The 24,829-nt window shown below is 46.3% G+C and overlaps 1 protein-coding gene across 1 annotated transcript in view; it reads right to left on the bottom strand.

Moving 5' to 3' along the window:
- XPO1 (exportin 1) overlaps positions 1-24,321 on the bottom strand; it is a 93,815-nt gene extending 69,494 nt beyond the window's left edge. The window contains exon 1 of the mRNA XM_056567744.1: positions 23,773-24,321. The gene's annotated coding sequence lies outside the window, so the exon portion shown is untranslated. The remainder of the gene's footprint in view (positions 1-23,772) is intronic.
- Positions 24,322-24,829: the final 508 nt, after the last annotated feature.

The following is a 24,829-nucleotide window of genomic DNA, read 5'->3' as shown; positions in this document are numbered from 1 at the left end:
TGTGTAACTTTGCGGCACCAGATGATAAATTTTTTTTTTTTTTTTTAAAGTAAAAAAAAAATAAAAATTCACCCCACATATTTTTGGGGGTTTGCAGTAGATTTTGTTTTTAAACAATTGAAGTTATTACAAAGTACAATTGGAGACGCAAAAAAACCCGCCCTCATATGGGTCTGTAGGTGCAAAATTAAAAAAACATTATTTTTAGAAGGGGAGGAGGAAAAAACTTAAGTGCAAAAATGAAAATTGGCCTGTTCCTTAGAGATATGCAGCACTGATACTTAAATAACTTTACTTATCTGATAGATCTTGTAAAGACTAATCCAGCAAGACATCTTTGGTCAAAATCGGTTTAGCTGTTTTCCTGTAATTGCCTTCCAAAGATCCCTCTGTTTTCAGCATAGAGGGAGAAGCAGAGTAATAAAAAGACTAGATTTCCCACGATCCTCCTCTCCTACTTCTAGTAAGCTGCTGCCCTCCCCCTTATCTACACACTGAAGAAATGATAAGTAACACCCCACTCCCTACCATATGCATATCTCCTCCCATCCTAATGAGGTCCCTCTCCCCTGGTCCAATAGAAATACAAGCTGTGCCGATACATTACAGCAGTGTTTACAAACTATGTGTGTCCAGCAGTGGCAAAGCTACAACTCCAAGGCTCTATTACATGTTATACTACCATAAAGAACGCCGGACATTGGCTGTCCAGGAATGCTGGGAGTTTTAGTTTTGCCACGGCTGGAGATACACTATTTGGAAACCACTACTGTAATATGTTGAGTGCAGGCGCAGCTTCATCATAGCGGCACCAGTGTTTATTGTAGTAAACATGTTATAGCGCTTTCCAAACAGTGTCTCCAGTAGTGGCAAAACTACTACTCCCAGCATAACTTGGTGTAGTCTGAAATCCAAGCACAACAGGTCCCAAAGGATCCCATTGACTATAATTGGGTCTGCCGGGCACCATTATTATTAGCGGCGAATAGCGGGAGAAAAAGACCGCTATTGCAGTAATTTTTCACCCTCTATTCTAACAGGCGTCACACTGCTGTGTCATAACACTCTACGACTCTTATACTCTAAGACAATGGAGCTAGGCTACACTCAAACCGTAACTTTCACACTGCCATTAGGAGAATAGCTGAGGGGGGAAAAGAAAAAACTGCAATAGCCATCTTTTTCTCCCGCTATTAGCTGCCAAAAATAATGGCGCCCGGCAGATCCCATTATAGTCAATGGGATCCGTCAAGACCCGTTGTTGCCTGTTGTGCTCCAGTCTTGCTAACGGCCTTCAAAAGGCAAATAAAACGAAAGAAAAACCAAGGGGAGCCTGATGGCCGTTCGAGTCTGAGCACAACGACAGTGTGAAAAGGGCCTAACTGATGTGATGGAGAAGAGCTGCAGTGTAAAGCCATCAGGGGAGGCAGAACAATATAGTTTGAGCTTCTGATGGGACAGCAAGTGGATTTCAGACTACAGTGATTCCAAACAGGGTGCCCCCAGCTGTTGCAAAACTACAAGTCCCAGCATGCCCGGACAGCCAAAGGCTGTGCTGGCATGCTGGGAGTTTGTCTCCAACCGTGGCAAAACTATGTTTGGAAAACACTACAATGGAGAGTTATCATTCTTTTCTTTGGAAAGTGAGTTTTGAAGTTTAAAATGTTTTTTTCTTTTTTTGCACTTTTGCTTTGCGTGACAGATTTGTCATACTATACCAGGGGGTTGAGAAATTTGGTATACATTAACAAAAACAGCGAATCACTTCAGAATGGCACTTTGTAACACCACCTCCTCTTGTCTACTCTAAAGTCAAAGTGGAGAAACAAATGTACAAAATAGATGGAGATATCGTCCCAGATTTATCAACGTTTGTAGAGCTTATCTTCATTTATATTTGCCGCAACTCCCCTTATTTGCGACTTTTTGTTTACATCTCACGCTCATCTTCACATCTTGCTCACGTTAAAGTTTTTTCACTTTCCAGTGCACCCTGATTTATCAACTGTGACTGTCGCAGATCTAGGCGCATCTGATTAAAAAGCTCCAAGAATCTACACCAACTTGAACCTTGCTTATGTTTCTGCTTTCCTGACTACCTGATCAGGATCACACTGATTTACATCCCCGCCTTGTCTCCCATCTGTCCGCTACCTGTTGCTAGACTACAACTCCCAGCATGCCCTTATAGTGTTGAATTGGCCAGGACCGAGCAGCCAATCACGGGACCCGGTGGGAAATTTGTTGTTACAGTAGGGACTATAACTCTGCAGCTCTGTTATATTTTAATTCCTTAACGACCAAGGACGTATATTTAAGTCCTTGGCCGGCTCCCGTGATATAACGCGGGGTCACGCGGTGACCCTGCGTCATATCGGGTCGGTCCCGGCATGTATCTGATGCCGGGACACGGGGCTAATAGCGCGCGCGCTCTAAACCAAAAGTGAAAGCTGCCCGGCTGCTCAGCAGGGCTGATCGGGACCACCACAGCGAAAATGCGGTGTCCCGATCAGCTGGCACACGAGCGGAGGTCCTCTTACCTGCCTCTGGCGTGTCCCCTCGGCGATTGATTGCTCCAAGCCTGAGATTCAGGCTTGAGCAATTGACCGCCGATAACGCTGATCATTGCAAAGCTATGGCTTTGCAGTGAACAGTGCTGGCAATCAGTGTGTGCAGTGTTATAGGTCCCTATGGGAGCTATAACACTGCAAAAAAAAAAAAAAAAAAAAAAAAAAGTTAATAAATGTCATTTCCTTAATAAAAGTTCAAATCACCCCCCATTTCCCCCCCCCAAAAAAAAAAAAAACATACCATGAAAATAAATATAAAAACATATGTGGTATCGCCGCGTGCATAAATGTCCGAACTATAAAAATATATAATTAAATTAAACCGCACGGTCAATGGCGTACGCGAAAATTCCAAAGTCCAAAATAACGTATTTTTGGTCGCTTTTTATATCATGAAAAAATGAATAAAAAGCGATCAAAAAGTCCGATCAATACAAAAATGGTACAGATAAAAACTTCAGATCACGGCGCAAAAAATGAGCCCTCATACCGCCCCATATGCGGAAAAATAAAAAAGTTCTAGGGATCAGAAAATGACAATTTTAATGTATAAATTTTCCTGCATGTAGTTATGATTTTTTACAGAAGTACGACAAAATCAAACCTATATAAGTAGGGTATCATTTTAACCGTATGGACCTACAGAATAAAGATAAGGTGTCATTTCAATTTCGTCGCACAATGATTTTTTTTTTTCCATTTTGCCGTAGATTTTTGGGTAAAATGACTGATGTTACTGCAAAGTAGAATTGGTGGCGCAAAAAATAAGCCATCATATGGATTTTTAGGTGCAAAATTGAAAGGGTTATGATTTTTAAAGGTGAGGAGGAAAAAACGGAAGTGCAAAAACGGAAAAACCCGTGGTCCTTAAGGGGTTAAAAGGAGCCCGGGCTGGCATCACTCTGCACACAATTTACATCCTGTTGCTGCAGTACTTAGCACACCAGGACATCAGAGCAATGCTCTGATCATGCGCGGCTGATCGCAGCCAGGGACCTGCCGGTAATGGCAGACATCAACTATCACGCGGATGTCTGCCATTAACCCCTAAGATGCTGTGATCAATACACATCACGGCATCTGCGGCAGTGCGGTCAGAAATATGGATAATCGGATCGCCGGCAGTGGCGATACGATCATCCAGAACGGCGCACGGAGGTCCCCTCACCTGCCTCCGCTGCCTTCCACGGGTCTTCTGCTCTGGTCTAAGATCGAGCAGAGCAGAACACTGATCAGTGCTATGCCCAGCACTCAACAGTATTAGCAACCAAAGGATTTCTATTAATAGTCCCCTATGGGGACTATTAAAGGGGTACTCCACCCCAAGACATTTTATCCCCTATCCAAAGGATAGGGGATAAGATGTCAGATCGCCACGGTCCCGCTGCTGGGGACCCACGGGATCGCCGCTGCGGCACCCCGCTGTCATTACTGCACAGAGCGAGTTCGCTCTGTGCGTAATGACGGGCAGTACAGGGGCCGGAGCATCGTTACATCACTGCTCCGCCCCTCGTGATGTCACGGCCCTCCCCCCTCAATATGAGTCTTTGGGAGGGGGCGGGGCAGGCCGTGATGTCACGTCGCGCTGCTCCGTCCCCTGTACTGCCCGTCATTACGCACAGAGCGAACTCGATCAGACATCTTATCCCCTATCCTTTGGATAGGGGATAAGATGTCTAGGGGCGGAGTACCCCTTTAAAGTGAAAAAATTTGGAAAAAAGTGAAAAATCCCCTCCCCCCAATAAGAATGTCATTCCCCCCCCATAAAGTGTAAAAAGAATACACATATTTAGTATCGCCCTGTGCATAAATGTCCAAACTAAAATATGATGCTATTGATCCTGTATGGTGAACGTTAAAAAAAAAAAAACAACGCAAAATTGCTGTTTTGTGTCACATTTTATTCAAAATAAAAAAATTAAGAAGTATTATACACAAATGTGGTATCAATAAAAAGTACAGATCATGGCGCAAAAAATGAGCCCTCTTACCGCCGCTTATATGGAAAAATTAAAAAATTATAGGTCATCAAAACAGAAGGATTTTAAACATAATTTGGTTAAAAAGTTAGCTTTTTTTTAAGCGCAACAATAATAGAAAAGTATGTTATCATGGGTATCATTTTAATCGTATTGAACCACAAAATAAAGTACACAACATTTTTACAGTAAATTACAAACTTAATTTCCCCACATAAATAGTATTTTTTTGGTTGCGCCATACATTTTATGGTAAAATGATGTCATCACGCAGGACAACTGGTCGCACAAAAAACAAGCCCTCATACTGGTCTGTGGATGAAAATATAAGAGTTACGATTTTTAGAAAACGAGGAGGAAAAAAACGAAAATGCAACAATAAAATTGGCCTGGTTCTTAAGGTCAAAATGGGCTTGGTCTTCGGAAGGGTGCTCGTGTCATACACGGCAGGTTCCGTCTGCTAGCAGCAGCCGGGGACCAGCCCGTAATGGCCGACATCCGCAATCGCACGGATGTCCGCCATTAACCCCTCAGATGCCGTGATCAATACAGATCACGGTATCTGCGGCACTTTGATTGGATGATCGGATCGCCCGCGGCGATCCGATCATCCAGCATGGCGGCCGGAGGTCCCCTCACCTGGCTCCGGCCGTCTCCCGGGGTCTTCTGCTCTGGTCTGAGATCGAGCAGACCAGAGCAAAAGATCACCGATAATACTGAGCAGTGCTGTGTCCCATGCATAGCACTGCACAGTATTAGCAACCAAAGGATTGCTATAGATTGTCCCCTATGGGAACATAAGGGTAAAAAAAATAAAAATATAAGTGAAAAATCACCTCCCCAATAAAAATGAAAAATTGTCAGTTTTTCCCCATTTTACCCCCAAAAAGCGTAATTAAGAAAAAAAAAAAAAAATATTTGGTATCGCCGCGTACGTAAATGTCCGAACTATCAAAATATAATGTTAATGATCGCGCACGGTGAATGGCGTAAACGTAAAAAATAAAATCCAAAAATGCTGCTTTTTTGTCACATTTAATTAAAAAATTTTGTATAAAAAATGAAGTTTTATATATGCAAATGTGGTATGTAAAAAAAAGTACAGATGACGGCGCAAAAAATTAGCCCTCATACTGCCCTATATACGGAAAAATGAAAAAAAGTTATAGGTGGTCAAAATAGAGCGATTTTAGATTACTGATTTTGTACAAAGAGTTTTAGATTTTTTTTTTTTAAGCGGTACAAAAATATAAAAGTATCTAGGCATGGGTATCATTTTAATCGTATTGACCCACAGAATAAAGAACACTTAATTTTTACCGTAAAGTGTACAGTGTGAAAATGAACCCTCCAAAATGTGCAAAATTTTGGTTTTCATTAAAATTTCCTCCCTAAAATTTTTTTTTGGGGGGGGTTGGCCGTACATTTTATGGTATAATGAGAGGTTTAATTACGAAGTACAATTGGTCACACAAAAAACAAGCCCTTATATGGGTATGTAGATGGAAATACAAAAGTTATGGATTTTAGAAGGAGAGGAGGAAAAAACGAACGCGCAAAAATAAAATTGGCCTGGTCCTTAACCCCTTAAGGACACATGACGTACTGGAACGTCATGTGTCCACTCCCGATCTATAACGCGGGGCCAAGTTGAACGCCGTGTCTAAAGTGAAACCGAGAAGCATGCCGGTTAGCTCAGTGGGCTGTTCGGGATAGCCGCGGCGAAATCGCGGCATCCCGAACAGCTTACAGGACAGCGGGAGGGTCCCTACCTGCCTCCTCGCTGTCTGATCGCCGAATGACTGCTCAGTGCCTGAGATCCAGGCATGAGCAGTCAAGCGGCAGAATCATCGATCACTGGTTTCTTATGAGAAACCAGTGATCAATGATAAAGATCAGTGTGTGCAGCGTTATTGGTCCCTATGGCAGCTATAACACTGCAAAAAAAAAAAAAAAAAAGTGAAAAAAAAGTGAACAAACATCATTTAACCCCTCCCCTATTAAAAGTTTGAATCACCCCCCTTTTCCCATAAAATAAAAAAAAATAAAAAACAGTGTAAATAAAAATAAACATATGGTATCGCCACGTGCGGAAATGTCCGAATTATAAAAAATATATCGTTAATTAAACTGCACGGTCAATGGCGTGCGCGCAAAAAAAATCCAAAGTCCAAAATCAAAGTTTTATATCATGAAAAAATGACTAAAAAGTGATCAATAAGTCCAATCAATGCAAAAATTGTACCGTTAAAAACTTCAGATCACGGCGCAAAAAATGAGCCCTCATACCGCCCCATAGGTGGTAAAATAAAAAAAGTTATAGGGGTCAGAACATGACAATTTTAAACGTATAAATTTTCCTGCATGAAGTTATGATTTTTTCCAGAAGTACAACAAAATCAAACCTATATAAGTAGGGTATCATTTTAACCGTATGGACCTACAGAATAAATATCAGGTGTAATTTTTACCGAAAAATGTACTACGTAGAAACGGAAGCCCCCAAAAGTTACAAAATGGCTTTTTTTTCCAATTTTGTCTCACAATGATTTTTTTTTCCGTTTTACCGTAGATTTTTGGGCACAATGACTGACGTCATTACAAAGAATAGAATTGGTGGCGCAAAAAATAAGCCATAATATGGATTTTTAGGTGCAAAATTGAAAGAGTTATGATTTTTTAAAGGCAAGGAGCAAAAAATGAAAATGAAAAAACCCCTGTCCTTAAGGGGTTAAGGTGAAAATGGGCTTGGTCAATAAGGGGTTAAGAAGTAAAAAAAATAAAAATCTGAACTTTCAAATTAGTTTTAATTGCCATTTTCTGACCCCTGTGGCTTTTTTTTCATACAAGTCTGTATGAGGGCGCATTTTTTGCACCATAATCAGTTTTTTTTATCGGTACCATTTTGGTATTGATCTGACTTTTTAATAGCTTCTAACTTTTTTTCCACGGACACCAGGGAAGCAGAGGTAAGCCCTTCGGCTACCTCTATAGTGGATCCCCCACCCCCCCCCCCAAGCCCACCAGAGAGCATTCACATGTCCCTTTAGACGCCTCTGTCAGCGGCAATGTAAAGGGTTAATAGCCAGCCGCGGCAATCAGGATCACCGTATGCTGGCTATTATCGGCGGCCCCCTAGCTAATGAAATCAGCTGGGGGCTGCAGATTATCGAGCAGAAAGGAGTCAGGAACCCGCTCCATACACCCCTCTGAGCGCCGACGTGCTTGTCGGGGGCTTTCAGGTCCGGCCCTGCTTGCCCAAAGCAGGACTAAGGACCTGAAAAATTCACCTGCCCCTGGAACTGCAAGTCGCGGGCTTCGGTCGGTAGGATGTCCACAACCCTGCACTAATAGGCGCTGCGGTCACAGTGACCAGTGTCTACAGGGTAATTTGCCCGACGCCCAGGACATACAGTTCCAGGTGCCGGGCAGGTGAGTTTTTCCAGCCCTTAGCCCTGCTTCGGGCAAGCAGGGCCAGACCTGGCAAGGTTTTATACAGTGGTCTTCAACCTGCGGACCTCCAGATGTTCCAAAAGTACAACTCCCAGCATGCCCGGACCGCCATCGGCTGAAGACCACTGCGGCCTTCGACATCATCCAGGACCCCCCCCCCCCCCCCTTTAGTTTTGCACTCCCCTCCGCTTGGCGGGACGTTAGGGTGAGCTGGTCCGGGCCATCTGTGCTGCAGGGACCGTCCGGTGGGGAGGGATAGTTGTTCCGGGCTGACCATCTTCACCAGGGGGGCCTCTTCCTCGCGCCCCGAATAGAGACGATGCCTTGACGACGACGACACACAGGGACGTTGCTCATGAACGTCCCTGTGAGTCGTCGTCAAGGCAACGTCACTATTCCAGGGCTGGGCCCGAAGCGCGGAGAAGAGGCCACCCCGGTGAAGATGGACAGCACGAAACGATTATGCCTCCCCACCGGACGGTCCCTGCAGCACAGATGGCCCGGACCAGCTCACCCCAACGTCCCGCCGAGGTGAGGACGAAACTAAAGGGGGTGGGGGGGTCTGGATGATGACGAAGGCCCGGTGGTCTTCAACCTGCGGACCTCCAGATGTTTCAAGCTGCCCGCTTCTCTCCCCCTGCCTTTCCTGAGGTCTAGAGCCCTGCTGCCGGCCCTTCTCTCCCCCTGGCTATCGGCGCCGCTGCCCGTTCTGTCCCCCTGACTATCGGTGCCGGCACCCCATTGCCGGTGCCGATAGCCAGGGGGAGAGAAGCGGCAGCGGCACCCATTGCCGGCGCCACTGCCCCGTTGCCTCCCCCCATCGCCGGTGGCATAATTACCTGTTGCCGGGGTCGGGTCCGTGCTCCTGCAGGCGTGCGTCCCCCGCGTCGTTGCTATGCACGGCGCGACGCAGTGACGCCATGCGCATCGCATAGCAACGACGCAGGGGACGCAGCAGCGCGGACCCGACCCCAGCAACAGGTAATTATGCCACCGGGGATGGGGGGAGGCAACGGGGCAGTGGCGCCGGCAATGGGTGCCGCTGCCCCTTCTCTCCCCCTGGCTGTCGGCGCCGGCACCGATAGTCAGGGGGACAGAACGGGCAGCAGCGCCGATAGCCAGGGGAAGAGAAGGGCCGGCAGCAGGGCTCTAGACCCCAGGAAAGGCAAGGGGAGAGAAGCGGGCAAAGACGGCCTCTCTCCCCTGCCTTTCCTGGGGGTGTATCGGCGTATAACACGCACATAGACTTTAGGCTAAAAATGTTAGCCTAAAAAGTGCGTGTTATACACCGATAAATACGGTATATATAATTTTTGTGGTTCGGAGAATATGTTATTGAAAAATTACAAGTTTTCATAATAGTAGTTAGTTATGGCTATTATAGGGCGACGAGGAAAAAATAAGTGTAAAAGCAAAGATTGGTCCGGAAAATGGATCGTCATGAGGGACAAGTAGATTTTGCTCAGTTTTAGTCTCGTGGACAAGTTTTTTTTTTTTTTTATTAAGTTTCCACACCCCTGGTCCGTCTGTACTGACGGACCAATAGCCGCTGCGATTGGTCCCTGGCTGGCTTCAGGGGAGGCTCGGGTGTGCAGCGCAGCTGAGCTCAATAACAGTTTATTTCCATAAGGTACATGTACATGGTGATGCGGGAAGTCATCCCTTATCACCACGTACGTACATGTACCTGATTTTGTGTAAAGTGGTTAAAGAATACGCAAAAGTGCTTTTTACCTTCAGTTTGCCTTTTATAAACACCAAACAGTCGGTACAGCAAGTCAGTAAGGCACTGTATTCCTGACTAAAAAAAAATAAAAAAATGTATCTTCAGGTACAGAACCCCTGTATCTTCAGGTACAGAACTGCTTAAAAGGGGTAGTCCAGTGCTGAAAAACGTATCCCCTACCCTAAAGATAGGGGATGAGTTTCAGATCGCGGTGGGTCCGGGCGCTGGGGCACCCCGCAATCTCCTGTTACAGGGCCCCGGCTCGCTGGCCAGAGAGCGGGTGTCGACCACCGCATGAAGCGGCGGCAGAAACGCCCCCCCAATAAATTGTATCCGTTTTTGTACTTTCGTTTTTCCTCCTAACCTTTTAAAACACCATAAAGTTTTCAGTTTTTCAGGATAGTGCATTATAGTACAGCGCAGCGGCAGATAATTATTTTGGAGGGGAGAAGCGTTCACGGGTCACATATGATTAGTCGCCCGATGTGGGGGACAGCGCTGGGCTGTTAAACCGGGGGTTAGGGTGAAAAGCAGCACCAACGAGTCACATGGTGATTGGGGGGGGGGGGGGGGGGGGGGTTAAATACCATTAAATACCGTGGAACTGGCATAATTTACAAAACTACAGTGATACACATTTTTGGTCATACCGCCCACATCTAATTCAAAACTTTTAAATCACATTTATTACCTTTTTCTTTTTTAAACACATTTATAGTCCCCATAGGGAACTATAACATGCAATCTTCTGATTGCCGACACTGATCAATGCTATGCCATAGCATTGATCAGAGTTATCGGCGCTCTGCTGCTCCAGCCTGGATCTCAGGCATGGAGCAATAGATAGCCAATCGGATGCAGAGGAGGAAGGTAGGGAGCCTCCTCGCATCCTCTCAGCTGATCGGGACACTGCTGTTTTACAGCAGTGATACTGATCAGCCAGACTGAGCTGCCGGGAAGCAATTTTTTCTTCGTTTTAGATGAAGTGATAAACTGGGACTGGGACCCTTGGCTAATACCAGACATCACTGATTGCGATTTTGTCCGGTATTAGCCAAGGGTCCCAGCCGTCGATTGATAGCCGTCGGGACCACTCGCTATGACATGGGTTCGGCTTGTGACCCCGTGTCATAGCAGGGCGTACAGGTACACCCTGAGCCCTTAAGGGTTAAAAATGCATCACCACACCTGTCCTCAAGTCCTGTGTCGTATTTGTTTACTTTCATTGAAGTGAATTGAGTCAAGTTGAAATATTACTCACAACCTTGACTTTAATGGGTAGAAAAAACACGCAGCAAATAATTACCAGAATACGGCACATGTGACTAATGGTATACTTCATAGTTTTGTGATATTACCTCCAGACCGATAACACTTAAAATCCCAACATACTAACACAGTATACACAGATTATATATTATCAATGAGCCAAATGAGATTAATCTATAGCCAGCTTTAGTGACTACTATGTATGTCCATCTCTGAAGTGAGCTAGTCTGTTTGTTCAGGATGTACTTTATGATCACAGGGATACATTTTCAAGGATAATTTAAAAAATAAAAAATATACAAAAAACCCCACAAAACTGTTCCCATGGTTAAAGGTTTGTTTCTTGTCCAACTGCACTCAGTAGAGGTCACTACTACACTGACAATTCACAAGCCAATGGTTTCTACACATCTCTCATAAGGGTTGGTGTTACGTTACCAGCAGCATGTGACAGCTCGTCAGCAAGTACAAATCATTAACACGTGGTTACACAATGCAGAGAGCCAGGACTTCGCTTGTGGAGCGCCACACAAAAATGCAGTGGGTAATACCAGGGAGGAAAAAAAAAAAAAAAAAAAAAACACATACAAAGCTGGCATTGGGATGATTCATGAAAACCTGTGTCCAGAGGACTTCTGCATTATAAAGTTAAAGGAGAACTCCAGAATAGAAAAATCGTCCTCCATACTGCCGGCAGTAAAAAAATAAAAATATAAAAATAAAATGTAAATTAAAATAGATACATACCTTCCTTCGCTCCCCTGGTACCTCTGGTAACCCACTGCAGTCTCCGCCGCGATCCTATTCCTGGTTTCCAGTGCTCGGCGAGTCATACTGCACTCAGCCAATCACCGGCAGCAGCAAAGTCCCGACTCGGCCGGCGATAGGCTGAGCGGCAGTGTGACGTTTTCGGCTCCGACAGCAGGAGTTCTCCTTTAACAGCACAGTTTCCCAAAAATGCTCCATTGATCCATAGAAATAATGGAAACTAAGTGAACACTGTAGCATGTGTCCAATCTCATTCCTAGTTTCACTAGATGGAAACCTATTGACCAAGGGTAAACCCCCACGTCACTAATACCCTTATTTTTTTCTCCTACCCCTAAAACTTAGCTTTTATTTAGCCTAGTTATTAGGGATCGACAGATTATCGGTTTGGTCGATATTATCGGCCGATAATCACGATTTTGGGCATTATTGGTAATGCCCCCTCCCCAACCCACCGCCCCCATTGTCTCCCCCCATCCCCGGTTTTAAAATTACCCGTTCCTGGGGCCCGAGGTCCACGCTACTTCTGGCCGTCACCGTCAGTGCGCAGAGTGACAGCTCAGGAGGACGCCACCGGAGCCAGATGTAGAGTGGACCCCGGGAACAGGTAATTATAAAACCAGGGATGGGGGAGGCAATGGGGCCGGGGCGGTGTGGTGGGGGTGCGATGCGGAGCGGTGCGGCAGTGATAGGACTCAGGACCCCTGGACAGGCAGGGGGAGAGTAGCGGGTGGCGGCGGACTATGGCACCGCAAAAGCCACTGCAGTTCATTGATTTAAAGCGCCCTCTTTAAATCAATTATCTGCATTGGTGTCGCGGGGGGATAAATAGCCGATAACTTATACCGGAATATCGGTATAAGTTATCGGCTATCGGCCCTAAAAAACCCGATATCGGTTGATCCCTACTAGTTATATAGAAATAATGGTGAGTCTCTTAACCCCTTAAGGTAACAGGGTTTTTCAGTTTCTGCATATTAATTTTTTCCTCATCTTCTAAAAATCATAAAGCTTTCAATTTTGCACCTAAAATTCCATATTATGGCTTATTTTTTGCGCCACCAATTCTACGTTGCAGTGACAGTCATTTTACCAAAATAGCCACGGGGAAACAAAAAATTTTTCTCATTTTGCAACAAAATTGAATAAAAACGCCATTTTGTAACTTTTGGGGGCTTCTGTTTCTACGTAGTACATTTTTCTGTAAAAATGACATCTTATCTTTATTCTGTAGGTCCATTCGGTTAAAAGGATACCCTACTTATATAGGTTTGATTTTGTATTACTTCAAAAAAAAAAAAAAAAAAATCATAGCTACATGCAGGAAAATGTATAAGTTTAAAATTGTCATCTTCTGACCCCTATAACTATTTTTCCGCATACGAGCCAGTATGAGGGCTAATGTTTTGCGCCGTGATCTGAAGTTTATCGGTACCATTTTTATAATGATCGAACTTTGATAGCTTTTTATTCATTTTTTCGTTATATAATAAGTGGACTTTGGAATTTTTTTTGCGCGTACGCCATTGACTGTGCGGTTTAATTATATATATTTAGGTATATTATATACCACATGTTTATTTTTATTTACAGTTTTTTTTTATGGGAAAAGGGGGGTGATTCAAACTTTTAGGGAAGGTGTTAAATGATCTTTAATAACTTTTTTTTCCAGTGTTATAGCCCCCTAGTGGCTATTGCACTGCACATACCAATCTCATACACAGATCATTGCCGTGCATTGACACGGCAAAGATCAGTGTAATCGGCGGTTGATTGCTCAAGCCTGCATTTTAGGCTTGGAGCAATCAATCGCCGAACGAACGCGATGGAGGCAGGTAAGGGGACCACCACTCGCGTTCTAGCTGATCGAGACATCGCGATTTCACCGCAATGGTCCCGATCAGCCCGACTGAGCTGTCTGGAAGCTTTTACTTTCATTTTAGATGCGGCGATCAACTATGAGCCCAGCCTCAAAAGGGTTAATAGCACGCAGCACAACTATCGGTGCCGCACGCTATTAGCCCAGGGTCCCGGCTTTCATTAGCCACCAGGACCGACCCGGTATGACCCCACGTTATATACCAGGACCGGGCGCACAGGTATGCCCTGCGTCCTTAACCCCTTAAGGACCCGGGGGTTTTCCGTCTTTTGCATTTTCCTTTTTTGCTCCTTAACTTTTAAAAAATCATAACTCAATTTTGCACCTAAAAATCCATAGGATTGCTTATTTTTTGCGCCACCAATTCTACTTTGTAATGAGGTCAGTCATTTTACCCAAAAATTTACGGCAAAACGGAAAAAAAAAAAATCGTTGTGAGGCAAAATTGAAAAGAAAAAAAATCCTATTTTGTAACTTTTGGGGGCTTCCTTTTCTATACAGAACATTTTTTCGGTAAAAATTACACCTTTATTCTGTAGGTCCACACAATTAAAATGATAAGTAGAGAAATGGCGAGGTTCTCAAGGACTGTGGGTTGGTTTATGTTGGTGAAATTAATCTATGTATAGTGTGCGAGAATTTGTACATAGTATTAAGACCTGAGAAGTGGTATAGATTTATATAGGAAAATAGTATTGGTGGAATAGAATGTTTGGTATATACTGTATAACATTCTATTCCACCAATACTATTTTCCTATATAAATCTATACCACTTCTCAGGTCTTAATACTATGTACTAATTCTCACACTATACATAGATTAATTTCACCTACATAAACCAACCCACAGTCCTTGAGAACCTCGCCATTTCTCTACTTTTTATTTTTCTAAATATTTAAGGTGGGTTGAGGATACCACCAGGTGAAAGTTCTCAGACCTCCACACAGATTGAGTACATCCACATATAATTTATCTACAATTAAAATGATACCCTACTTATATATATGTTTTATTTTGTTGTACTTCTGGAAAAAATCATAACTACATGCAGAAAAATTTATACGTTAAGGGTGCGTTCCCACCTGGCGTATACGCAGCGCATTTCACGCTGCGCAAAATTTACAGCAGCAGCGGGAAATACGCTGTGTATTCCTTGCTCACTATACACACACAGGGCTTTCCGGCGGCAGCCCTATGCGTGTAGTGAGTTTTGGAGGCGGGGCCGCGTGCCGCTGCGACTGACGTGCGGCTCCGCCTCCAAAACTCACTACACGCATAGGGCTGCCACCAGAAAGCCCTGTGTGTATAATGAGCAAGGAATACGCAGCGTATTTCCCGCTGCTTCCGTGAAATACGCTGCGTATACGCCATGTGGGAACACACCCTTAAAATTGTCATCTTCTGACCCCTATAACTTTATTTTCCGCGTATGGGGCAGTATGAGGGCTCATTTTCTGCGCCGTCATCTGAAGTTTTTAGCGGCACCATTTTTTAATTGATCGGACTAATTGATCACTTTTTATTAATTTTTTTCATGATATAAAAAGTGACCAAAAATACACTATTTTGGAATTTGTTTGCGCGTACACCATTGAGCGTGCGGTTTAATTTTTATAATTCGGACATTTCCGCACGCGGCGATACTACGTATGTTTATTTTTATTTACACAGTTTTGGTTTTTTTTTAAATGGGAAAAGGGGGGGGGGGGATTCAAATTTTAATTAGGGGAAGGGGTTAAATGATCTTTATTCACTTTTTTGCAGTGTATGGGTACTTTCACACGAGCGGATTTGCAGCGGATTTTACGCTGTGGATCCGCTGGTGAAGGCCCGCTCTATGCTGTCTTTACATGTGCCTGCTCGTAGCGGCAATACGTTGCGCTGAGCAGACACACTGCAGTGATGTGCGCGGCGTACTTGCACATCGTGGCCACTCTCCCTGCTCTGAGCTAGGCAGAGAGCTCCCGCGATGTGCGAGTATACAGCGACTCGCACATCGTAGTGTGTTTGCTCAGCTACGAGCAGGCACATGCAAAGACAACATAGAGCGGGCCATTACCATCGGACCCGCAGCGAAATCCACTGCGAAAATCCGCTCGTGTGAACGTACCCTTCTAGCTCCCATAGGGGGCTATAACACTGCACACTGATCTTTTACATCGTTCAATGGTTTCTCATAGGAAACCATTGATCAATGATTCTGCCACTTGACTGCTCATGCCTGGATCTCATGCACTGAGCAGTCATCGGCAATCGGACAGCGAGGAGGCAGGTAGGGACCCTCCAGCTGTCGTGTAAGCTGTTCGGGATGCCGTGATTGTGAGAGTGTGTCTATATATCTATATATATTTATAAATATATATTACAGTATAGTCTGACCCTTGGTCAATAGGTTTCCAAATTTATTGACCCTAACCCATCTTGGGTATTTCTTTATAGTTTCACTAGATGTAACATAGGGGAGATGTATCAAGCTAATAGCAAGACTTGTCTAGAACTCAGGTAAAAAGAAAGCCGAGGGCTGATAGGTTGCTATGGGCAACAAAGACTTACTATGAAGACAGCTAGATTAATCTCCATGGGCTTTTTACGGGACTCTTAATAAAAACAACTAGAAAAGGGAACAGGGAATGCAACTGACATTTTTACACAAAGCATTTTTTATGTCAATTGGAGGCTGTAAGTGATATAACCCACAACATTGCTATACTGCTGCATACACCCAAGCCTTCTTTATGTGAATACTTTATGTATCATATGTAGATGCACAAGTTGAAGTTACAAGTTACTGCCTATGAATAGAAAACTTTATAAAGCTGTATAAGGGCATGTTCACACTACGGAATCACAGTATAGGATTCCGCTTTACAGTCAACAGAAGATCCATCCACAGGAATAGAACTGCTGTCAATTGTAAATGAAAGATGAGCTGTGATTGGTGACTATGTGCAACAAAAGAAAATTTTACTTTAAGACAGCGCAATAAATCTTTCCCAATGTGACTTCTTAAAAAGCTTATCCAAGATTATTAAACAGCAGCTTTCTTACAGAAACAGCATTAAACCTGTTCCTCAGTTTGGGTGTATTAGAAATCTGCTCCATTCACTTTTTTAAACTGCTAGAGGACGCAGCTACTGAAAGTACTGCGCTCATTTCATGACTCAAATGTACCTCATGGTGCGCCAACTCATGAACATGAAGCAAGTGTAGTTCTATCAGCAGCTGGGACCTTGCCGATGTTCACAGACATCAGCGCATTGTCCACAATCATAGGACAGGGCAATGCGATTGCAAGGGTCCAATGAGCCAAATGGCCTCCAGAGGTCTCTTAGCATGCAGGATGGCAGTAGTTCTGCAGCACCAGGCTGTACAAGGAGATCACCAATAGTACTGATTCATGATATTGCAGTCTTAGAAATATACATATTATATAATATATATATATATATATATATATATATACACACACACACACACACACAGTATTTATCGGTGTATACCACGCATTTTTTTAGGCTAACATTTTTAGCCTAAAGTCTATCTGCGTGTTATACGCCGATAAGCAGCTGCAGTTCAATGATTGAAAGCAGGGTGCTTTGAATCAATGAAAAGCAGCGGCTTTTGCAGGTGCAGAGACCTGGCGTCTCTGCCGGCTTCTCTGCCCCTGCCTGTCCTGGGGTCTTAGAGCCCTGCTGCCGCCGCATCTCTCCCCCTGGCTATCGGCACTGCTGCCCAATTGCCGGCGCTAATCGCCATGGGGGAGAGAAGCGGCACCGGCAATGGGGCAGCGGTGCCGATAGCCAAAGGGAGAGAAGGGGCAGCAGCACCCATTGCCGGCGCCGCTGCCCCCCCCCCCATCCCCGGTTGTATAATTACCTGTTGACGGGGTCGGGTCTGCGCTGCTTCTGGCCTCCAGTGTGGCGTCCCCTGCGTCGTTGCTATGCGCTGCGAGACGCAATGACGAGTGACGTCACTCATTGCGACGCACCGGGCATAGCAACGACGCAGGGGACGCCACACTGGAGGCCAGAAGCAGCGCAGACCAGACCTCAGCAACAGGTAATTATACAACCGGGGATGGGGGAGGCAACGGCGCCGGCAATGGGTGCTGCTGCCCCTTCTCTCCCCCATTGCCGACACCCCTTCTATCCCTCTGCCTATCGTCGCTGGCAATGGGGCAGCGGCACCGATAGCCAGGGGGAGAGAAGGGGCAGCGGCACCGATAGCCAAGGGGAGAGAAGCGGCGGTAGCAGGGCTCTAGACCCCAGGAAAGGCAGGGGGAGAGAAGCGGGCAGCGACGGCTTCTCTCCCCCTGCCTTTCCTGGCGGGGTCAGAAACAGTGTATCTGGGTATACACATGCACCCTCATTTTACCAAGGATATTTGTGTAAAAACATTTTTTTACCCAAATATCCTTGGTAAAATGAGGGTGCGTGTTATAGGCCGGTGCGTGGTATACCCCGATAAATACGGCATGTGTATATATTTTAAAATTTTATAATTTTTTTTTTTTTAAACAAAAAAAAACTATAAAAATGTTATGTTTATGATCTTAGTGAAAACTAAGAAGAAAAAAACATAACAGTGGCCAAAAATGTTGATTTTTGGTCAAATCACATGGGGGGGGGGGGGGGGAGAAGAAACCAAAAAAAGGTCCATCATAACAAAAAGGATACTGATGACCACAAAAGAAGTTTAAAACATTGTAGTTAATTGTTGAAAAAATTTTTGCAACTGGTTTAGACTTGCGTGGCATAGTTATCTTTTTTAGGGCTTGTTTGCATTAGGTTTGTTCCATCAAAGGGACATATACAGTGGTGCAAAAAAGTATTTAGTCAGCCACCAATTGTGCAAGTTCTCCCACTTAAGATGAGGCCTGTAATTTTCATCATAGGTATACCTCAACTATGAGACACACGAGAAAAAAAAAATCCATAAAATCACATTGTCTGATTTAAGGAATTTATTTGCAAATTATGGTGGAAAATAAGTATTTCTTCAACTACAAACAAGATAGATTTCTGGCTCTCAGACCTGTAACTACTTCTTTACGTGTCCTCTGTCCTCCACTCGTTACCTGTATTAAAGTAGTACTGCCGCTCAGCCTCTCTCCGGCCGAGGCAGGACTTTGCTGCGGCCGGTGATTGGCTGAGTGTGGTATGACTCGCCGACAACCAGGAAGAGTATTGCGGCGGAGGCCGGAGCAGGTTACCGGAGGAACAAAGGAAGGTATGGCCTGTTTGAACTTGTTATCCGTATAAAAAAAACAAAAACGCCTGTCCGCAACCTCAAACAGTCACACTCCAAACTCCACTATCGCCAAGGACACCAGAAGGACACCAGAAATAAAATTGTAGACCTGCACCAGGTTGGGAAGACAATCTGCAATAGGCAAGCAGCTTGGTGAGAAGAAGTCAACCGTGGAAGCAATTATTAGAAAATGGAAGAAATACAAGACCACTGATAATCTCCCTCGATCTGGGGCTCAAGGCAAGATCTCACCCCGTGGTGTCAAAATGATCACAAGAACGGTGAGCTAAAATCCCGGAACCACGCGGGAGGGACCTAGTGAATGACCTGCAGAGAGCTAGGACCAAAGTAACAAAGGCTACCATCAGTAACACACTACACCGCCAGGGACTCAAATCATGTAGTGCCAGACGTGTCCCCCTGCCTAAGCCAGTACACGTCCGGGCCCATCTGAAGTTTGCTAGAGAGCATTCGGATGATCCAGAAGAGTATTGGGAGAATTTCATATGGTCAGATGAAACTAAAGTAGAACTTTTTGGTAAAAACTCAACTTGTCATGTTTGGAGAAGAAAGAATGCCGGGTTGCATCCAAAGAACACCATACCTACTGTAAAGCATGGGGGTGGAAACATCATGCTTTGGGGCTGTTTTTCTTCTAAAGGACCACGACGACTGATCCATGTAAAGGAAAGAATGAATGGGCCATGTATCATGAGATTTTGAGTGAAAACCTCCTTCCATCACCAAGGGCATTGAAGATGAAACGTGGCTGGGACTTTAAGCATGATAATGATCCCAAACACACTAACTGGGCATCGAAGGAGTGGCTTCGTATGAAGCATTTCAAGGTCCTGGAGAAGCCTAGCCAGTGTCCAGATCTCAACCCCATAGAAAACCTTTGGAGGAAGTTGATGGTCCATGCTGCCCAGCAACAGCCTCAAAACATCACTACTCTAGAGATCTGCATTAAGGAATACGAATACAGAGACCCCCATCAGCCTTGACAGCAGCTTAGTGTATACAGGAAAAAGGGTGGAAGAAAGCCCTGGCAGGCCTCAGATGACGTCACGCCTGCCCCTTCCTCACAGCAGGAGCCTGAGCAGAATGTGAATAGTTAATAAAAAATAGAAGAAAAAAAAAAAAAAGGATTTATACTGGGTTTTAGAAAGAAAAAATACACGGAAGGAATCAGAGATTGGTAAGGGACAGATTGGGGACAGTTTAGTTGATGGCAGGTAATGAGAAGAAAATGACCAGAATAATCAAGAGATGACCACAACTGGGCCATTAAAGGATTAAAGGGGTACTTCCCGAAAACTGATCTTATCGGACACCTATCCCTTACCTGATGAAAGTGGATAAGCATCTGATCATGAAGGGTCCGACCACTGGGGCCCCCCACCCCGATCATCTTTTACAGGAACCCCAGCTACCTACCCATCGTTTGTGCACTCTGGATCCCTTTCTGGACAAGCATAAGTGATGGTCTGCTCAGTGATTGGCTGAGGAGAGACATCAGTGCAGCAGGTGAATGGCTGAGCGATCCATTACTTAGGTTATCCAGGAAGGTGGCGTCCAAGCACACTTCGGACAGGTAAATAGCTGGGGCCCGACTGCTGTGGATAGGGGATAAGTGTCTGATACGTTTAGTTCCCAGAGGGCAGAAGTAGATGCAGCATGTAGGGGCAGTTGATGTTTGTATGGGGGTGTGCTGCCGCAGTTTTTCCTTTCTTCGCTTGCTGGGATTTGTTGTGTATGCCTATACTGCTGAGCACCATCTCAGGCTTATATTGGTGACTGTGCTACCCGAAGGAGTGAGGGATTGCCGCGTCCCCTTGGACACACAGTAGTGCCAGTTATTTTTTTCTCCTGTTTGCTTTGTATGGGGGGAGCAGCAGTAGATACAGCATGTAGGGGCAGTTGATGTTTGTATGGGGGCAGCAGTAGATGTTTGTATGGGGGGGGCAGCAGTAGATGCAGCATGTAGGGGCAGTCGATTGTATGGGGGGCAGCAGTAGATACAGCATGTAGGGGCAGTTGATGTTTGTATGGGGGCAGCAGTAGATACAGCATGTAGGGGCAGTTGATGTTTGTATGGGGGCAGCAGTAGATGTTTGTATGGGGGGGCAGCAGTAGATGCAGCATGTAGGGGCAGATGTTTGTATGGGGGGCAGCAGTAGATACAGCATGTAGGGGCAGTTGATGTTTGTATGGGGGCAGCAGTAGATGTTTGTATGGGGGGGCAGCAGTAGATGCAGCATGTAGGGGCAGATGTTTGTATGGGGGGCAGCAGTAGATACAGCATGTAGGGGCAGTTGATGATTGTATGGGGGGCAGCAGTAGATACAGCATGTAGGGGCAGTTGATGGTTGTATGGGGGGCAGCAGGAGATGCAGCATGTAGGGGCAGATGTTTATATGGGGGGCAGCAGTAGATACAGCATGTAGGGGCAGTTGATGATTGTATGGGGGCAGCAGTAGATACAGCATGTAGGGGCAGTTGATGGTTGTATGGGGGCAGCAGTAGATACAGCATGTAGGGGCAGTTGATGGTTGTATGGTGGGGCAGCAGTAGATGCAGCATGTAGGGGCAGTTGATGGTTGTATGGGGGGCAGCAGTAGATACAGCATGTAGGGGCAGTTGATGGTTGTATGGGGGCAGCAGTAGATACAGCATGTAGGGGCAGTTGATGGTTGTATGGGGGGGCAGCAGTAGATACAGCATGTAGGGGCAGTTGATGGTTGTATGGGGGGCAGCAGTAGATACAGCATGTAGGGGCAGTTGATGGTTGTATGGGGGGCAGCAGTAGATACAGCATGTAGGGGCAGTTGATAGTTGTATGGGGGGCAGCAGTAGATACAGCATGTAGGGGCAGTTGATGGTTATATGGTGGGCAGCAGTAGATCAGTTGATGGTTATATGGGGGCAGCAGTAGATACAGCATGTAGGGGCAGTTGATGGTTATATGGGGGGCAGCAGTAGATGTTTGTATGGGGGGGCAGCAGTAGATGCAGCATGTAGGGGCAGATGTTTGTATGGGGGGCAGCAGTAGATGCAGCATGTAGGGGCAGTTGATGGTTGTATGGGGGGGCAGCAGTAGATACAGCATGTAGGGGCAGTTGATGGTTGTATGGGGGCAGCAGGAGATGCAGCATGTAGGGGCAGTTGATGGTTATATGGGGGGCAGCAGGAGATGCAGCATGTAGGGGCAGTTGATGGTTATATGGGGGCAGCAGTAGATAGTTATATGGGAAAGCAGTAGATACAGCATGTAGGGGCAGTTGATGTTTGTATGGGGCAGCAGGATATGCAGCATGTAGGGGCAGTTGATGGTTATATGGGGGCAGCAGGATATGCTGCATGTAGGGGCAGTTGATGGTTGTATGGGGGGCAGCAGGAGATGCAGCATGTAGGGGCAGTTGATGGTTATATGGGGGGCAGCAGGAGATGCAGCATGTAGGGGCAGTTGATGGTTATATGGGGGCAGTTGATGGTTATATGGGGGCAGCAGTAGATACAGCATGTAGGGGCAGTTGATGGTTATATGGGGGCAGCAGTAGATACAGCATGTAGGGGCAGTTGATGGTTATATGGGGGGCAGCAGTAGATGTTTGTATGGGGGGGCAGCAGTAGATGCAGCATGTAGGGGCAGATGTTTGTATGGGGGGCAGCAGTAGATGCAGCATGTAGGGGCAGTTGATGGTTGTATGGGGGGGCAGCAGTAGATACAGCATGTAGGGGCAGTTGATGGTTGTATGGGGGCAGCAGGAGATGCAGCATGTAGGGGCAGTTGATGGTTATATGGGGGCAGCAGTAGATAGTTATATGGGAAAGCAGTAGATACAGCATGTAGGGGCAGTTGATGTTTGTATGGGGCAGCAGGATATGCAGCATGTAGGGGCAGTTGATGGTTATATGGGGGCAGCAGGATATGCTGCATGTAGGGGCAGTTGATGGTTGTATGGGGGGCAGCAGGAGATGCAGCATGTAGGGGCAGTTGATGGTTATATGGGGGGCAGCAGGAGATGCAGCATGTAGGGGCAGTTGATGGTTATATGGGGGCAGTTGATGGTTATATGGGGGCAGCAGTAGATACAGCATGTAGGGGCAGTTGATGGTTATATGGGGGCAGCAGTAGATACAGCATGTAGGGGCAGTTGATGTTTGTATGGGGGCAGAAGGATATGCAGCATGTAGGGGGCAGTTGATGGTTATATGGGGGCAGCAGGATATGCTGCATGTAGGGGCAGTTGATGGTTGTATGGGGGGCAGCAGGAGATGCAGCATGTAGGGGCAGTTGATGGTTATATGGGGGCAGCAGGAGATGCAGCATGTAGGGGCAGTTGATTATATGGGGGCAGCAGGATATGCAGCATGTAGGGGCAGTTGATGGTTGTATGGGGGGCAGCAGGAGATGCAGTGCGGCCTCCCCACGCGCCCTCTCCTCCTGCTCCCCGCGCTGTACAGCGGCCTCTCCCAGCCCCTCCCTCCCCGCAGCACGTGATGCGCACGGAGCTCTCCACACACTGAGCAACATTTCTGGAAATTTCCACTCCGCCAACAACTCGTTCAAACACGGGAGGACAAGTGAGACAGTCTCACCCGCCAGTCCCTCACCGGGCCGGGCCTACAGCCTCAGGAAAGGCCCCTAGAAGCCTGAGGCCTACGCAGGGAGCTTTCCTCGATGTGGGCCGGCCAGTCATGGAATATTCTCTCTTCCCCCAAACATCTCACCTCATAATAAGTAATATATGACAAGTCCAGAGTGGTCGTCACCCGCCAGAACAGCACACGTGGGGGCCTAGTGTACGGGTGGTACACACCCCCTCAGCCTCTCCGTCACGTACAAACACAACACCCGGAGCGGGCAACTTACCGAGAGCGGGAGCTGCCTCTTCCTCAGCCGCAGAGAGAATAGATGGGGAAATAATCCAGCGATAACTGGCACAATAAGCCCCCGACCAGCGCTCATAGACGGGCACGGAGCAGTCTCCCTCGGTGTGGGGTGTGTGGTGAGGGAGGGTGTAGGGGTCTGCAGTCCGCCCTTGGGCTCCAATGAATGAGGAGAATAAGGGGCTCCAGGCCTCACACACACAGTCACTTCAGAGCAGGGAGGTGTAATGAATGGCTAATGGGATCTCTCCGGGGGCCCTAACACATTGTACCCGAGGCTTCCCGGGCGGATGACTGCGAGGCGGGATGTGTTTGTCAAGTTTCTCGCCGTAACTGAGGCGCTGCAACCGAGCAAGAGGGCGGGCGGGCTGAAAGAGGCGCTTCTTCTGCTCTAGTGCCACACACTCGCAACCGGCTGAAACCGGTTCAGACTGGGACATTCCATCTCCGTTTAGTTCTCAAGCCCATGGCGCCGCCGAGCGTTTGGAAACCTGTGTAACTCCGCCTCCTGCGCCGACTCATTGGCTGGGAGCCTGATGAGGTAGACGCTTATTGGTTAGCAAGCAAATCCGTCAACGTACACACGGTACACGCCCCCTTCTCTTTATTTTTTTATTTTTTTTCTATTTCAGCTCATTGCCGCGAAGCGACTATGGACGAGATTGCGATGACGTAGGGTTCGATCTTTGCGCTGATTGGCTGCGCTGGGATGCCAGTCATGGGGTAGGGTTTGGTTACCGTAGAAACAGAACCTTTTACCCGCCACTGTATGTGGTGTACGAGTGTTTAGTACCCTGTGACATGCGAGTGTTGTGTTACTGATTGTGGAGGTTGCTGACTAGCTCTAACTAGTCTCTGTGCCAGCGCTGGCTGGTTGGTTATGGGGCTTGGTCGTCATAGGGCAAGGTTTGGTTGCCGTGGAAACGGTACCTTTCCTTGCAGCTGTATGCGCCATACAGGAGGTAATGTGGAGCTTTGGCGCCCAGACTCATGTGAATACATGTCCCACCTTCACGTGTTATACACTATACCTGTGGTCT

The sequence above is a fragment of the Hyla sarda genome, chromosome 3 (genome assembly GCF_029499605.1).
Source record: "Hyla sarda isolate aHylSar1 chromosome 3, aHylSar1.hap1, whole genome shotgun sequence".
NCBI classification, from domain to species: Eukaryota; Metazoa; Chordata; class Amphibia; order Anura; family Hylidae; genus Hyla; species Hyla sarda.
Note: the sequence above shows the minus strand (reverse complement) of the source record. Positions and strands in the feature narration are given on the sequence as shown.